This window comes from Equus przewalskii, chromosome 25, assembly GCF_037783145.1.
Source record: "Equus przewalskii isolate Varuska chromosome 25, EquPr2, whole genome shotgun sequence".
In the NCBI taxonomy this organism is placed as follows: domain Eukaryota; kingdom Metazoa; phylum Chordata; class Mammalia; order Perissodactyla; family Equidae; genus Equus; species Equus przewalskii.
Window position 1 is genome coordinate 33,808,098 of NC_091855.1, and position 16,331 is coordinate 33,824,428.

At 41.3% G+C, this 16,331-nt stretch overlaps 1 protein-coding gene across 2 annotated transcripts in view; it reads right to left on the bottom strand.

Moving 5' to 3' along the window:
* The window catches only part of RPS6KA5 (ribosomal protein S6 kinase A5), a 164,631-nt gene that overhangs the window by 145,486 nt on the left and 2,814 nt on the right, over nt 1–16,331 (bottom strand). Inside the window, exon 1 of one of the 2 annotated variants that reach the window (XM_070594421.1) lies at nt 2,487–2,505. The exons of the other annotated variant lie outside the window; for it this stretch is intronic. The gene's annotated coding sequence lies outside the window, so the exon portion shown is untranslated. Of the gene's footprint in view, nt 1–2,486; nt 2,506–16,331 lie in introns of those variants that run through there. 2 annotated transcript variants of the gene reach the window in all.

Below are 16,331 nucleotides of genomic sequence, written 5' to 3' on the forward strand. Positions count from 1 at the left end.
ATGGCACAACCAGAGGCACTCACAACTAGAATATGCAACTATGTACTGGGGGGCTTTGGGGAGAAGAAGAAGAAAAAGAAGACTGGCAACAGTTGTTAGCTCAGGTGCCAATCTTTACCAAAAAAAAGGTAGGGAGACAGTAAAATCAAGAAAGAAGAGAAGCTGTTTTGTCTTCAGATGAACTCAGTTTAGAACTCAAGCTCTACCATTTACTACAGCTGTGCTGAGCAATTATTTACCAGTCCAAGCTCCTTATTTGTAATCTGTGATTGGATGGATGGCTAGAAGACAGGAAGGACAGGTGGGTAGATGGGTGGGTACGTAGGTAGGTAGGTAGACAGATGGACAGATAGACACACATAAACACATATAACAATTGTAGTTGTCTGAGCCTGGGTTCCTTCCAGAAGTAGAGCATCAGAAAAGGACTTGTATATAGGCAATTTAATTGGGAGGAGAAGTAAAGGAACATAGGAGGGTGAAACTGGAAAGGCGCATGAGCCAAGACAAGAGTACCTAATTGAGATGCTCACTGCTGTAGATGACTGGAGCTCAATCTTGCCAGGACTCTTTGAGGAAGGATTAGAAAGCTCTTAGAATTGTCTGTGCAGACAGGAAGAAGCATTTCTCCATTGGCTCCTGCCCGCTCTCTTAAGGGATGCCCCAAGGGGAGCATTAACTTCCACACACTTCCAGGATGAACATGTCTCCAGGCCCTCCCACCTCTATCTTCTGCTGGGTGGGCCCTGGAGAAGCCCCAGAACAGAAAGGAAAAGATGCACAGTGAGCATACTTGAGAGGAGATACCATCAAGGCAAAGTGAGTCAAAGCCTGCATGGAAGAGTTCGAAGATAATGTGAGGTGGTGCTTAAGAGGCAACTGATGGAATAAAGCTCGAACCCCCTTCCACCTCAGTCACTGAGTATAAGCATATCAAATCATCACGTTGTACACCCTAAATTTAAACAATGTTATATGTCAATTATATCTCAGTCAAGCTAGAGAAGAAATAAATAGTCAGAGTCTTCAAAGAGGAGATAGCATTGCTACTACATAATGGTGACAGGGAGGAACTGAACTCGAACTCAAGGGATTTACTAGGACATTTCTTGTTGCTTCCATGCCTGGTGAATAATACTGAATAGGCATTTGCAGCAACCACAGTCCAACAAAGGTAAGGCAACTGAAGGCTCAGATCCCTCAGAGATGAAGGTCTGAACCACGCAAGTCAAGTAACAGCCTGGCTGGTTGTCCATCTTTCTAGCTCCAAGACCTATTAGCCACTGCCACATATCTCTGTGGGTCAGGGCACCCTGAATGCCACTCTGGCCCATTATGGTAATTACATCCACCTTGTCCCTGATGGTTAAGTACCACCATCTGGCCTCTGTTATTCCAGAATCCTGTCATTTCTATGGATACTAGGGAAACCAGTTCCATGGAAGCATCTCCTATCCCAGCCTATTTCCCCTCAGCAGTGCATTCTGTATTACCTTAGGGAATGAAGTGTTTTCTTTGGACCCTCTTAAGGAACATGGTCAAACAGTGTGTTCTCCAGTCTCACATAATAAACTCATTCTAATATTCCCTCTTCTCTGAGACTTCCGACTTCGATACTCTGCCAAAGCAGTTCTTGCATATTTACCTAATTTATTGTAGGTCATATTCATGTCCAAGCTTCAAGAAACCATCCAGCAGTATATTAGGACCAGGTTACTAGGGTATTAAACCCTGAGTTATGAACAGTGATCACATGTTAATAAATTCTCTCCTATCCAGCCTAATTATTCTGCCCCTCCTGGTCCAACACCTTAAAGATCCACTCCCCGACATGCTCCTCCAGTTCCTACTGGTACATATTAGCCAGGTCCTGGAAGTATCTGCCTGAGTATTTTCTCCCAACATGAACAATATCCCTGATTAGATTATGCTGAGATTGCATCTAGTTATCGTTCTGGAGGCCACAGGGGTAGGGGTGGGGCAGAGTCTAAGGACATGCATCATCTTGTGAGGCATCTACCTCAACGGGACCTTTGCATGGTCTCCAAACAAGGGAAGACTACTGTCTTCTAACAATGCATTGATTCTGCCTGGCCAGAGGATTCAGGAAAATTCAGGGGTTCAAGATTCTCAGGCTCATCCACCCACATGTTCCCATACGAGATCTCAGGGTCCTACTCCTTCCATATTAGGGCCTTGACTTTGGCCCTGAACACCTGTCAAGGATCAATAAGAGAGGAAGAAACACGATTAGCAATATAGAATAAAGGACTTTTATAGGGGTCTGACTTCACACAAGTATGGGAGTTAAACAGTCTATATAAGACTCTTGCTTCTGCATCTGGAGCTGAGCCTGAAGACGGAAGAGCAGGCAGCCGGAAAGGAAAGGTGGACAAGAAGTGGGAAGGAGCAAGGATAAACTGGACTCCCAAAGACAAGCTGAAACCCACGTAAACAAATAAGAACCCATGTCTGTCTCACAGTACCTTCATGCCTCTCACTTCGATGAGGTGGGTAACCTGCAGAAAGGCTGCATGCACTGGCCCAGGATTCTAAGAAGCTGTTGGAGGTGATCCAACAGGAACTAAAGGAGCTGCAGGCCTGGCTAGAGCTCCGTGCCAACAATATGACACAGCAGATCAGCAACAATGAGTGGGAGCTACAACAGCACCTAGTACCAACCTTCATATGTAAACAAATATGGCTGGGGCTTCACTTCTGCCCTTAAATCTTGCTCAGAATGTCTCTTGTGGCCAGTGCTAACCCAGAACCCAGAAGAGAGTTCTGGGAAATATAATTCCAGTTTAGTTCAGCTGATACAGTACAAACCCACCACGGAAGGTATACAGCTCTACCATCCTTAGGAGTAAATCCTAGCCTGCTTTTTTAGCTTCATCTGTCCTATGGCTGCAGGCAAGGAGGATCTTTTCAAATGCTGCCAAAGAGGACCCTTTCTTTTATAGTGTCACCAGCACTGATAATTGGCTGACCTCAGACTGTCATTCTCTTGTTTTCAAGATTTCCAAAGGTAAAAGAGGTCAATTTCAGTGCCCTTATAATTACTGTTGTCAAGTCCCAGAGCTATGGTCTAACCCAATATTTCACCTTCCATTCAGTGCTAGTCCCAATCCTCTGCAGGTGGGAGTCTTAGTAATCATTCTGTCACACATGCCAGAGGTTATCACCACCCACCATCACCAGCGATAGCATACTTGCAGTCTCACCAGTGGGTGATCCACTCCAATATCCCATCTGAGGTATGCTTTCTAGAGCCACTTTAGGTACTAACTGTCTTAGCCAGGACTGGTGTGCAAGTGGTTTATTTGGAAGGTAATCCCAGTGAGAAAGAGTGAGGAAGAACTCAGGAGAGTGAAATAGGAAAGAAGGAAAAGCCAATACAAGGATGCATTATCAACTTGATCTAATCTAGACCTTTTGAGGAATGTATGGAATGCCTCTCAGAATTTTCCACTCTAGGATCAATAGAGAGAAGCATTTATTATCAGCTCCCATCCCGTTACTTGAGAGTTGCCCCAGTGGGACACTAACACTCTATACTTCTTGGATGTGCATTTGTGCTTGCTCAGCCAGCGCCCAACAGAGTCCTAAACCTTGGAGTAGAAGTCAAAGTCCTGGGGCAGAAAGTGAAAAATGTGCAGCATGCCCGCTTAAAATTAGATGCCATCAACCAAAAGTGAGTTGACACCCACACAGAACTTTTTGCCACTGCCCACAGCTGGACCAGGGTGAAGTGGATAGGATGTGAGCTTGTGCAACAGAAGTGTCAGATATGATAACAATCACACAGGTGTTGTGAGAGTTAAATGAGACATGCACAATGCTTGGCAGAGTACCTAACATACAAAGCTCAATCAATGACAGCTATTATCATTAGGCTGGACGCTGCACTGTGGTAGTGGCAATGGTGAGCAAGAAACAGATAAAGGAGGTATTTCAGAGTTATAATTGGCACAACCAGGAGATTGAATTGGTGGCCAGAGAGAACGCAAAGGAGAAAATGAAGGGCCCAGGATGTTTCTAGTTAGGGTCCTGGCAGGATTGAGAATGGCAAAGACGCTAAATAAAATACAGAAAGTTGGAGAAGCATTACTCAACTTGAGAGTACAAGGTACCTATGGTCTATCCAAATGCTCTCTGTTCAGGAGGCAGGTGGAAGTCACTGAAAAGAAACTCAAGAACGAGATTTAAGCTGAAAGTAGACGCTTGGATGGTAATTCAAGTCCTGATAATAGCTGATTTCCCAGGAAGAGTGTGTACAGTTACAAGAGAGCTGACAATGCATTACCAATATCTAGGAAACAAGCAGAGGGATAGAGGCCAGTGAAAGACGGAGATGGGGCAGTCAGTGACAGAGGAGAACAAGGAGGAAGAGCAGAGCGTCACTGAGTAAAGAGAGGACAGGTCTAACACTTGAGCACCAACCGCTCTAAAGAAGTTAAGTAAGATTGAAGGGAGACATTTGCACCAGATAAGGAAAACAAGGAGACATCAGCAACTTTAGAGAGAAGCGTTTCAGTGGAGCGACTGAGATGCGAGCCTGATGTTACCGCACATCAAAGAGTGAACGGGAGATGAAGAAGTAGAAACAGCTGGTAGAAACTGCTCTTTCAAAAGCCAGTGGAAAACGGAATAATAAAAAACTAGAAGGCCACAGAGGATTTCTTTTTTTTAAACAAGATGTGGTAAGGAGAGTTTGAGGATCAGGGAAAAGGGAGAAAAAGGGAGTAAGTTCTCTGAGGAAGCGGGAGATTTCAAAAAGAGGTCTAAGAGCACGCTCTGACTCAATCATCTTTATTTAATATGCTCGGATTTTTTTTAACAACCAGGAAATATGCAGTAGCATCGAATTTACTAGGTCCAACCTAATAAAGTTGTAAAATAACTTTTCTTATGAAACCCTGTCTTTTCTTACTCAACGTTACAAAAACACAAGCTTCCTGGACTAATTTAGTTTCAGTCAAAAGGTGACAATTGTATGCAGTGAGAAAAAAGTCTTACTCTGCTATTTTAGGTGTTTTTTTCTTTTTGTCAGGGAAGTAAGCTATTTATAAAATAATTTATCAAATAAGCTCGAATTTAGGGGGTGTCCAGCATGGTACTGACAGCACATACATACTCTGAAGTCTAAAACCTTTAACCCCTGTCTGCAAGGTCCAATTAGCCCAATTCTGGGGAATATATGAGAGCTGGAAAATAAGCTAACTAGCTAGCACATTAGGTTCCTTTTAACTGCCAGGTGGTAAGCTATTCCGAAGCTGTTTAGATTTGTGGTTGGGCCTCAAACCATGTCTCTGGACAGCATTCTGCTGGAGGCAGAACAAAGTTATATTTAATATCTGTGTACTTTCAAATAATGCTGCCCACTTTTCTCTTATTGCTGAGGTCACTTACCTTGAAGACCCACTGTACTTTCGGTGTACAAAACAGCAATGTTTGCTTATCCAACTGATTTTGGAATTACATGATGGAGCCAACATGAAAACTGAGTCAATAAGAAAACAAATGCTTATAAAGCAGTAACAAACAGCCTCTTTTTCCAATACATGTACCAAATAAATTTAACTTAGAAGAACTGAACTAAATATAAAACACTTCAAAAAGAAGAAAAGGAACATTATGCTTACTAAGAATTTTGGCATGATCCAGAGAATGTGTTCAGGGAACTGACCTCTGTGCAAAGGACAGAAGCATTTCAATGGCCGTGGCTGAAAGCCTCTTTTTGTAAGTTGTTCTACAACATTCTATAAACTTTCATCTTATAGCATGTAAATTTTGTATTCACTTTTTGTGTTTTTCTATATCTAAGTATTTTTAAAAGACCAGAATAACAACTTTTTAAAACAATGAAGCTATTTTTCTCCTCTGGAATAACGAATTGCCTTTTCTTTATAATTCATAGAGGAGAGAAAAAATCCATGAGCTTAAAACTCCCATATCTTCCTGCCTCCAATTCTACAAATGCACCTGTATCCTCTCCCTCTTCCACCCTGTTACAACAGAAGCAGTGGGCCTTCTCTCACCAGAGGCCAATCTCCCCCCTCATCCCCAGTCCCGCTTCTCAGGGCCCCTGATGCCTTCAGCTATCCCCTTTTGTTTGTGTCGTTTCAATCTCTCTCTCTCTCTGTAATGGATTCAGACTAGTGGTATTTAAGCATGTTCTAGCATCACTTATCTTAAAACAACAAAAAATAACACCCTTGAACCCCACATTCCTCTCTAAGTCTCTCTCTTTAATCCCCTCCAGAACCAACATTCACAAAAGTTGTTTTCACTTGCATCCACTCCTCAACCCATTCCAGTCTGGCTTCTTCCCCCAAAATTGTTCTTGATAAGGGCATTAGCTAATCAGCCAGACCTGACACACACCCCTTGAAGCACCTCTTCTCCGGGGCTTCATAACATCACAACATTCCTAGGTTTTCTCCTGGTTTTTCTTGAGTTGCTCCTCCTCTGTATCCTTTCTTAGCAACTCCTTTTCTATCCATCCTCCAAGTTTTGGAGCTTTTTAGGGCTCAGTTCTGAGTCCTCTTCCACTCTCCATTCTACAGTCTCCCCTAAGATGATCTCATCTACACCTGGACTTTAAATGCAATCTAAATGCCAGTGATGCTAGGATTTTTACCTGCAGCTCAGACATCTTTTCTGAGCTCCAGACCACATCCCACTGATGAATTAAAGAACAGTGGTTTAGATGGGCCTTGAGGCCAGACTGCTTGGGTTTCAACTAGTTCTTCTACTTACTTTCTGGGTAACCCTGAGCAAGTTGGTCAGCTCTCTAAGACTCAGTTTCCCCAAGTGTAAAACTGGAATGATAACAGTACTCACTTCATAGGGTTATTGTGTGGATTAAATAGGTTGAGGAAAGCACCTACTATGTAACACTCAGCAAGTTTTCATTATCCACGATTACTAGTACCATATATGTCCATTAGAACATGTCAAAGGCATCTCAAACTTACTCTGATCTGTATAAAACTGGATTCTATCTTTTCTAACCCACCCAACACACATCACCCTTGTTCACCACCTGAGAATTCTAAGGGAGAATTCTAAGGGAGACCCTTTGCATGATCTCCTCCCCTTGAGTGAGTAAATATGAGGAGATATCACACTGGCGATAAAGGGATTTTGCAGATGTAATTAAGGCCCCAAATCAGTTGACCTTATGATGGGAAGATCATCTAGGTAGGCCTGACCTAATCACCTGAGGCCTAGAGATCAGAAAGGAAGATCTAGAAGGCAGAGAGTCAAAGCATGGGAAGCATTTGACACACCTTTGCTGGGCTGAAGATGGAGGGGCCCAATGAGAAGGAATACAGATGGCCTCCACAAGCTGACAGAGGCCCCTGACTGAAAGCCAGCAAGGACCCTGGACCTCAGGTCAACAGCTACAGGAACAGCCAGAAGAAATCCGCCAACTACAAGAACGAGCTTGGAAGTGAATTTTTACCCTGAGCCTCCGGACAAGAACGCAGTGTGGTTACCACCTTGACTTCAGCCATGCTGTGGGGCCATTTAACCTACCAAACCGGGAGCTGATAAATGGCTGCTATTACAAGCTGCTAAATTTGTGGTAATTTGTTAGGCAGCCACAGAAAATTAATGCACCATTTGAACAAACAGCACCTTCAAACATGTTTGTTCCAGCCAGAAACCCCCATATCAATACCACACCAAGTTCTATTGATTCTATCTTCTAAACACATCTCAAATAGATTCACAATTCGTAATCTCTAATTGTTACCTAACCCAAACTCGTACATTCCATCTGAACGTCTGTAATAGCCTCCTAACTAGTCTGCCTTCATGCAATCGTTCCTCCCAGCAATGGGAGTCAGGTTTCACAATGCAAAACAAATTTCTGAAAAACCCTTCTGCGGCTTCACACTGCACTTAGGACAGTTCCTTACCATGACCTACAAAAGCCTGAACGAAATGGCCCTGGCTCCCTTGTCAGCCCCATTTCCTGTGACTCTCCTGCTTGGATACGATGCTCGAGCCACACAAGCCTTTATTCCAGTAACCCCAGGGTGAGAAGCCATTTCCCACTTCAGCACATCTGTGCTGCTTCTTTTGGCAGAAATGCTTTGTCCCCTACTGTCACCCATGGCAGCCAGGGCCTGCGCTCGAACATTACCACTTCACAGAAGTCTTCCCTCACCCCTCACGCGATGCCAGGTCACCCTGCTAGACTCCGTCACAGAACTCTGCACTTCTTCACAGAGTTTATCACAATCACAATCATGTAGTTAGTTGCATGATTATGTATTTAAGGTCTTTCTCTCAGGTGTAGTTCAATGAAGGCAGAAGCCACGTCTAATTTGTTCCCTGTTAAAACCCAGCATCTGGTATGGTGCGAGACACACAGTAGGAATTCAACATATCCTAAATGGATGAATAAAAATGTGCTTGTTTTGCCCAACTTACACATGGCAAAAGTAGGTCAGGGTTATGAGTTTGATTTGGGTGTGCTCCATTAGATTTGTCCTATTATAGTCCTAATTATGATATTTCCTTACAAACAAATGACATTAGCATAAAGGAAAACCAGGGGCAAGTTCATGGGAAAGGATTATTGCAAATCTAGTACTAAGATTCAGCGCTCACGCCCTCTTAAGGCAGCATCATACTTAGATATGAAGTGCAACATTATCCTTATTACATATTTTAAATAGTTTTTCCTTTAGGAAAAACACATAGTTCCAGTCCAGTATGGATGTGGTTTGAGGAGAGAGTGCTTCAGCTGACTGAATTTTCCAGTTAACAACGGGATAGTCCACTAATGTAGAAAATTGCCCGATACAAAAACAGCCCAGTGTATGATCTGTACCTTTTCGCCAGTAGAATTTGTTTTAAAAAGTATGCCTCTATTTTATTGATTTCTTATTGTGTTTTTGTAACAATCAAAAGTGCTATTAATTAATCAGACACTTCACTTTTTTTCTTTTTAGGAGAAAAATAAAAATAGCATTAACACCGTATGACAAAGATTTTATTTAAGAAGCAAAACACTGGCTAGAAAGTCAAATATTTTCCCATATTGTCCATATTATTTGTGGTTTGTATCTATGTGTTTGTAAGTAAATGTACTTATCATATAGTTACCTAATTCCTGCCTTGGTTCAGAAAAGATTTAAGGCAAATGACTTGGATTAACTAAAGCATAAGAAAAGAAGAAAAAGAAAGATTAGGGACAGAAAATGATACCAGGAAGAGGCTCAAGATGCATGCCAGACCACAATTTTATGTGGCATAGGCTTGAGATATGAAGCTTTCTAGCCACCAACGTGATCAAAGAGGTCTGCTCAGGGACCCACTTCACAGCATTCCTGTGAGAACCAGAACAGCTGGGCTAAAGCAGCTCCGAGAGGCTTGACAGTGAGATCAGAAAGGAATGTCTTCTTGGGGATTCCTTAGAGAGGATTACCATTCTACTTCTACTAAGAATGGCACTTGTTACCATTTTCCACTAAAATAGTTGCTTAAATAACTGACTGCTTCACATTGTTATCATACTCAGTTACCCGGGCTTGGGGTAAAATTATCTCTTGGCTCATCCAATCTTAAGCAAGATGTATTAGTTTCCTATCGCTGCTGTAAAATATTAACATAAACTTCACGGTTTATTAACAATACAAATTTGTCTTCTTACAGTTCTAGAGATCAGAAGTCTGAAACTGGGTCTTACAGAACTAAAATCAAGGTGACAGCAGAGCTGTGCTCCTTTTGGACAGTCTAGGAGAATCTCTGTTCCTCAGCTTCTAGAGGCTGTCTGCATTCCTTGGCTCATGGCCCCCTTCCAGCAATGGCATCACCCCAATCCATTGTCACATCTCCTTGTCTCTCTCTCTTTCCATCCTCACATCACCTTCTCTCACGCTAACCTTCCTGCCTCCTCCTCATTAGGAGCCTGTGATTACACTGGGCCCACCTGGATAATCCAGGATACTGCCCCCCACCCCTTAAGATCCTTAATCACATCTGCAAGGTCTCTTTGCCACGTAAGGAAACATTCACAGGTCTCAGGGTTAGAACACAGACATCTTGGGGAAGAGGAGATCTTTATTCAGCCTACCACACAAGACTCTATCGTTTACCTGTTTGCAGCTACTGAAATTGTTGAGAACGGTGTCAGAAAATATCAGTGTTAACGCCAACTCTACATAACAACACTCAGTGCACAAATGGAGAACTTAATCAAAAAAGGTTTTTTAATTCAAAAGTTAATCGTAGAATTATTTTAAGTACCAAGTACACCTTCTATATTCCCAATAATGTGACATACAAAAAGATTTACAGAATTTTTTGTCAGGAATACACTGATTATATAAAAAAGCACACCTACACAAAAACTTGAGTGTAAAATAAAATAACTGTAATACCAAGTCCTGCACTAAAAATCGGGAACTTTACCTCCCTATCCTCCCCGTAGTCTCAGGGGAGGATGCCTACTGAATATTTAAAAAACAAAAGTGACAAAGCCAGCTCACTTACAACTTTAGGAAGGTATAAAGTCCACAGAACTCACTGGATTTTTGGAGGAACAGCTATAGCGGAACCCAGAGGGGTATTGCTAGAGACAAACATAATGAGGGCAAGATTCTATTTTAGACCCTATTCATCTTCCCTGACAAACAAGAGGAATGTAGGAGTGCTCATCCCTTTGAGGTGCATAGAGGGATCTGTAAATCATTAAGGAAGCTCAAAGGAGATAACTGGGGCACCCCCTCCCTCCCACTGCATTTTGAGATTGACACCTCTCAAGAGTGTATTTAATTGTGAAGCTAAGTCAACACATGATGTTATGATGTTAGATTTTCCCTAGAGGAGTTTTCACCTAGCATCAGCTTCTTTTTCATGGGAAGAATTCAATCCTGCCCACCAAACCACTTATGTCTCCAGGAAGCTGAGTTTTCAAGATTCTTCCCTGCTTTGGAGTAGAGGTTAACGTTGGGTCTGATACAACAGTAGACTTGCCACCTGAGAAGGTTTTCCCCCTTACAGACTATAAATACAAAATATTCTTGAATCCCCCTTGACTTAAGGGCTGAGATGCCACCTCCTTTGCCCAAATAGATCATTTCCTTAATCTCTAAAGTGTGTGGTAGAAAGTTAAGAACTTCCCTTTAAGGTCTAGGCTCTAGGGAATTAAGTTAGGGTACTATCAATAACCTATTTATATTTTTAACCTTCCCAATGTATCCTATAAAACTAAAGATAGAGCACAAGTTCTGCCTACTCTTCTCAAGGTGAGAAAGTGTCAAAAAAAGGGAAAAGTACTATAAAAAATACACACACACACAGATGTATATTTACTCACATATAATATAAAGAGGAGAGTTGTGTTGTTTTCACAGATAACTAAGATTGTCACTGACATCTTTCAAAGTGTATTATCACAGGTAACCATTATGTTCCCAGAGAGCTAATTATAAATTAAATCATTATAAATGCAATCATATTCAAAAAGCATCAGGGAACTGCTGTTTTTCAGTGGGATTCAATCATGAATCCTTGGTAAAACAGAATTATCTTTTAAAGTAAATCACCACTCCTCACTCGTGTCTATACCAAGATTTCCACAGAAATTCCATAGAACATAAGCTTAATGCTGTTAAGTACTTTAGATATAATTCAGTCCAACACCTCTACTTTATGGATGAGATAGCTTAGGCTCAGAAAGGTGAAATGACTTATCCCAGGTCACAAGGCAAGTTGGGGGCAGAGCTAGAAATACAGTCCACCCCTGACCTCCGTTAGCCTTTACTTAGAAGATCCTAAACACAGATGCCAGCAACCAAACAGGTGAAATCTTTAATTGGTGGCAAAAAACAATCAAGCATATTTTGGGGAAACCAGACACAGACATCATCAAAAAACCAAAACTGTAGACAAATATCTCTTATGAATATAGGCACACAAAAATCCTCAATAAAATACTAGCAACCTGAATAAGGCATGACATATAAGAAGGATTATATTCTATGACCAAGTGGGATTTATCCCAGGAATGCAAGGTTGGCTTAACACTCAAAAATCAATTAATGCAACACACCCTATCAATAAAACAAAAACAAAAACCACACAATGATCTCCATAGATGCAGAAAAAGCATTTGACAAAATCTAGTGCCCTTTCATGATAAAAACACCCGAACAAACTAGGAAAAGAAAGGAACTTCCTCTATCTGATAAAGGGTATCTATGAAAAACCCATAGCTAACCTCATACACAACAGTGAAAGACTAAAGTTTCCGCCCTAAGATCAGGAACAAGACAAGGATGTCTGCTCTCACCACTCTATTGGACACTGTACTGAGGGTTCTGTCCAGGGCAATTAGACAAGAAAATTAAATAAAAGCCATGCAGACTGGAGAAGCAGTAAAACTATCTGCTATCTCCATCTGCAGATGACACGATCTCGTAAAGAGAAAATCCTAAGATATCCACTAAAAAACTAACAGAACTGATAAACTAGTTCAGCAAGGTTGCAGGATACAAGATCAAAAATGAAAATGAATTGTATCTCTATATAGTTGCAATGAACAATCCAAAAACTAAATTAAGAAACTAATTCCTTTTACACTAACATCAAAAAGAATAAAATACTTAGGAGTAAATTTAACAAAAGATGCACAAACTTATACTCTGAAAACTACAAAACGTTGTTGAAAGAAGATCTAAATAAATGGAAAAACATTCCATGCTCATGGATCAGAAGACTTAATATGCTAAGTTGGCAACACTCCCAAAATTAATCTACAGATTCAACGTAATCCTTACCAGAATCCCAGCTGGTTTCTTGGCAGAAATTGACAAGCTGACCCTAAAATTCATATGGAAATGCAAGGGACCCAGAACAGCCAAAACAGTCTCGAAAAACAAGAACAAAGTTGGAGGACTCACACTTCCCAATTTCAAAACTTACTAAAAAGTTACAGTATTCAAGACAGTGTAGTACTGGAATAAGGATAAATATAAAGATCAGTAGAATCGAACTGAGGGTCCAGAAATAAGTCTATACATCTATGGTCAACTGATTCTCAACAAGAGTGCCGAGACAGGGGCCAGCCTGGTGGCACACGGGTTAAGTTCGCACGTTCCGCTTCAGCGGCCTGGGGTTCGCCAGTTCAGATCCCAGGTGTGGACCTACACAGCGCTTGTCAAGCCATGCTGTGGCAGGCATCCTACATATAAAATAGGGGAAGATGGGCATGGATGTTAGCTCAGGGTCAGTCTTCCTCGGCAAAAGAGGAGGATTGGCAGCAGATGTTAGCTCAGGGCTAATCTCCATCAAAAACAAAAAAAGGAGTGACAAGACAATAAAATGAGGGAAAAAAAGTCTTTCGACAAATGGATCAAAATCCTCAACATAACAGCTAAAACCATAAAACTGTTAGAAGAAAACAGAGGCATAAATATTCATGGCTTTGGATTAGTCAATGATTTCTTAGATACAATACCAAAAGCACAAGAAACAAAAGAAAAAATAGGTAAATTAAACTTCATTAAAATAAAAGACTTTTGTGCTTCTAAGGATACCATCAAAAAAAACAAAAAGAAAACCCACTTCATGGGAGAAAATATTTGCAAATCATATACCTGATAAGGGACTTATATCTAGAATACATAAAGAACTCTCACAACTCAATAATAAAAAGACAAATTAACTAATTAAAAAATGACCAAGGATCTTAATAGACATTTGTCCAAAGATATACCAATGGCCCATAAGCACATGAAAAGATGCTTAACATCATTAGTCATTGAGGAAAACACAAATCAAAATCACAATGAGAGGGGCTGGCCCAGTGGTGCAGTGGTTAAATTCACAGGCTCTGCTTCAGCAGCCCAGGGTTCTGAGGTTCAGATCCCAGGCATGGACCTGCACACCACTCACCAAACCATGCTGTGGTGGTGTCCCACATACAAAATAGTGGAAGCCTGGCACGGATGTTAGCTCAGGGACAATCTTCCTCACCAAAAAAAAAGCCACAGTGAGATACCACTTTATACTCACTGCAATGGCTATCAGCAAAAAGACAGACAATAACAAGTGCTGGTGAGGATGTGGAAAACTTGGAGCCCTTGTACACTGCTGGTGGGATGTAAGTGGTGCAGCCACTTTGGAAAACTTAGAAAGTTAAACACAGATTTACCATGTGATCTGGTAATTTTACTCTTAATATCTACCCAAGAGAAATGAAAACATAGATCCGCACAAAAACCTGGACACAAATGTACACAGCAGCATTATTCACAACGGCCAAAAGGTGGAAACAACCCAAATGTCAATCAACTGATAAATGGATAAACAAAATATGGTATATCCATACAATGGAATACTATCTGTCAGTTAAAAAAATAAGTGCTGATACATGCTACAACATGATGAATCTTGAAAACACCATGTTCAGTGAAGGAAACCAGTCATAAAAGACCACATACCGTAAAATTCCGTTATAAGAAATGCCCCTCGGCAAATGTATAGACAGAGAAAGCAGAATTAGCAGTTGCCTAGGGCTGGGGATGGGTGGTGGGAATGGGAAGTGACTGATATAAACGGGTAAGATGTTTCTTTTCAGGGTGATGGAAATGTCTAAAATTAGACTGTGGTGATGGCTGTATAACTCTATAAATATACTAAAATTCGTTGAATGGTACACTTTAAAAAAGTGGATTTTATGGTATGTAAATTATATCTCAAAAAAAGCTGTTCAACAAAAAAGACACTGCAGCTTTGATCTTGCTCTTTCTTTCTCTTCAATTGCTTGTTCTAGGGGAGCCAGCTGTCATGTCACGAGGACACTCAAACAGCCGTATGGAGAAGTCCACATGGCAAGGCATTGAAGCATCCTGCCGACAACATGTGAGTGAGCCGTCTCAGAAGGGGAGCCTCCAGCCCCAGACCAGTCTTTAGGTGACTGCAGTCCTGGCCAACACCTTGACTATAACCTCACAAGAGACCCTGCATCAGAACCATCAAACTAAGCAACTCCCTAAATTCCTAACCCGCAGAAATCATGTTGCTTTAAGCCACTAGGTTTTGGAGTAATTTGTTACATAGCAATAGATAACTAATATCCCTTCCTTTACCCTTTCCTCAGTGTTAAGCTCTCTTCTACTGATGGACATCTAAGGAAGTGTCTTTCCAGCAATCCTTCCTCTTCTGAGAGCTTAGTTTCACCCCTATCCACATGTTTAGTGTAGTAGCTGTCATGCTAGTGGAACATGATCCCATTCCCTGGCCTTGGTTGAATGATCCAAGAGGACACCTGACCAAAGCTAAGCCAATAAAGTTCTTTTCTGAAACTTTTATATCCAAAGCTAAGAGAAAGGCAGTGTTTCTCCAGTATCTGAAGCTATAAGATACAAAACTTGGGGTCTCTCACAATGATGTTCTTTCCTATGTGGAAAGAGCTGGACAGCAGTGGAGAAGAATGAAGTCATCACATAGAGAGAAACGAAGATTCAAGATGGAGAGAGGTCAGAGGACATAAGCCTCTGGTTCCAGCGACTTCTAATGCAACCCTGTCCTTCCAGTGGGAAGACCATATCTGGCTTATAACCCCAGCATCTAAAACAGCACTCAGTCCGTAAGAGGTAACGAAATGTTTATGGAATAAATGAACAGGTAAAATAACCCAGTATTCTTCCAATAATACTTCCTCTTTTTTTGTTGCTATTGTTCAACAGAGAGTTAGATTATTTGAAACCTGAAAGTTCTAACCTCTTTGCTACCTTTATACTCTGTATATCCTCTATTATTATACTTATGACAATATCTCCCAATTAACCCAATTGGTTTACTTGACCTCCCCCCTACTATCAGAGGGCAAGACATTTTCTTGGTCATTTTTGGTATTATCAGAACCACCTAGCCTAAAAAACAGAAAGTGTTCAAGAAACGCATGTTTAACTGATCTTATCAATCCTTTACTCTTCATTCTTTAGCTTTTACAGTCACTGTCATCAATTCATCAACCAGCTAACATCTCCAAGGTACTGGGAATACAATAAACTGTTAGACTTGGTCCTGAATTTTCATCTATTCAGTGAATTCATTCATCAAATATTTGAGTACCTACCATATGAAGGGGGCTGAAAATGGACAAAGGACATGGTGTCTGCCTCAAGGACCCTACAGTCTAGCACAGACTAGAAAATCAATTATTACAGTACTCTGTGTTGAACGTTATTGAAGAGCTATGCAGAGGCTGCCAAGCAGCAGCAGAGACATGGGGAGTCTCTACTTCAGAAGGCAAGACGTGTACAGAAAAAGATGACAGCCTGGCAATGTGGCACAGCCTA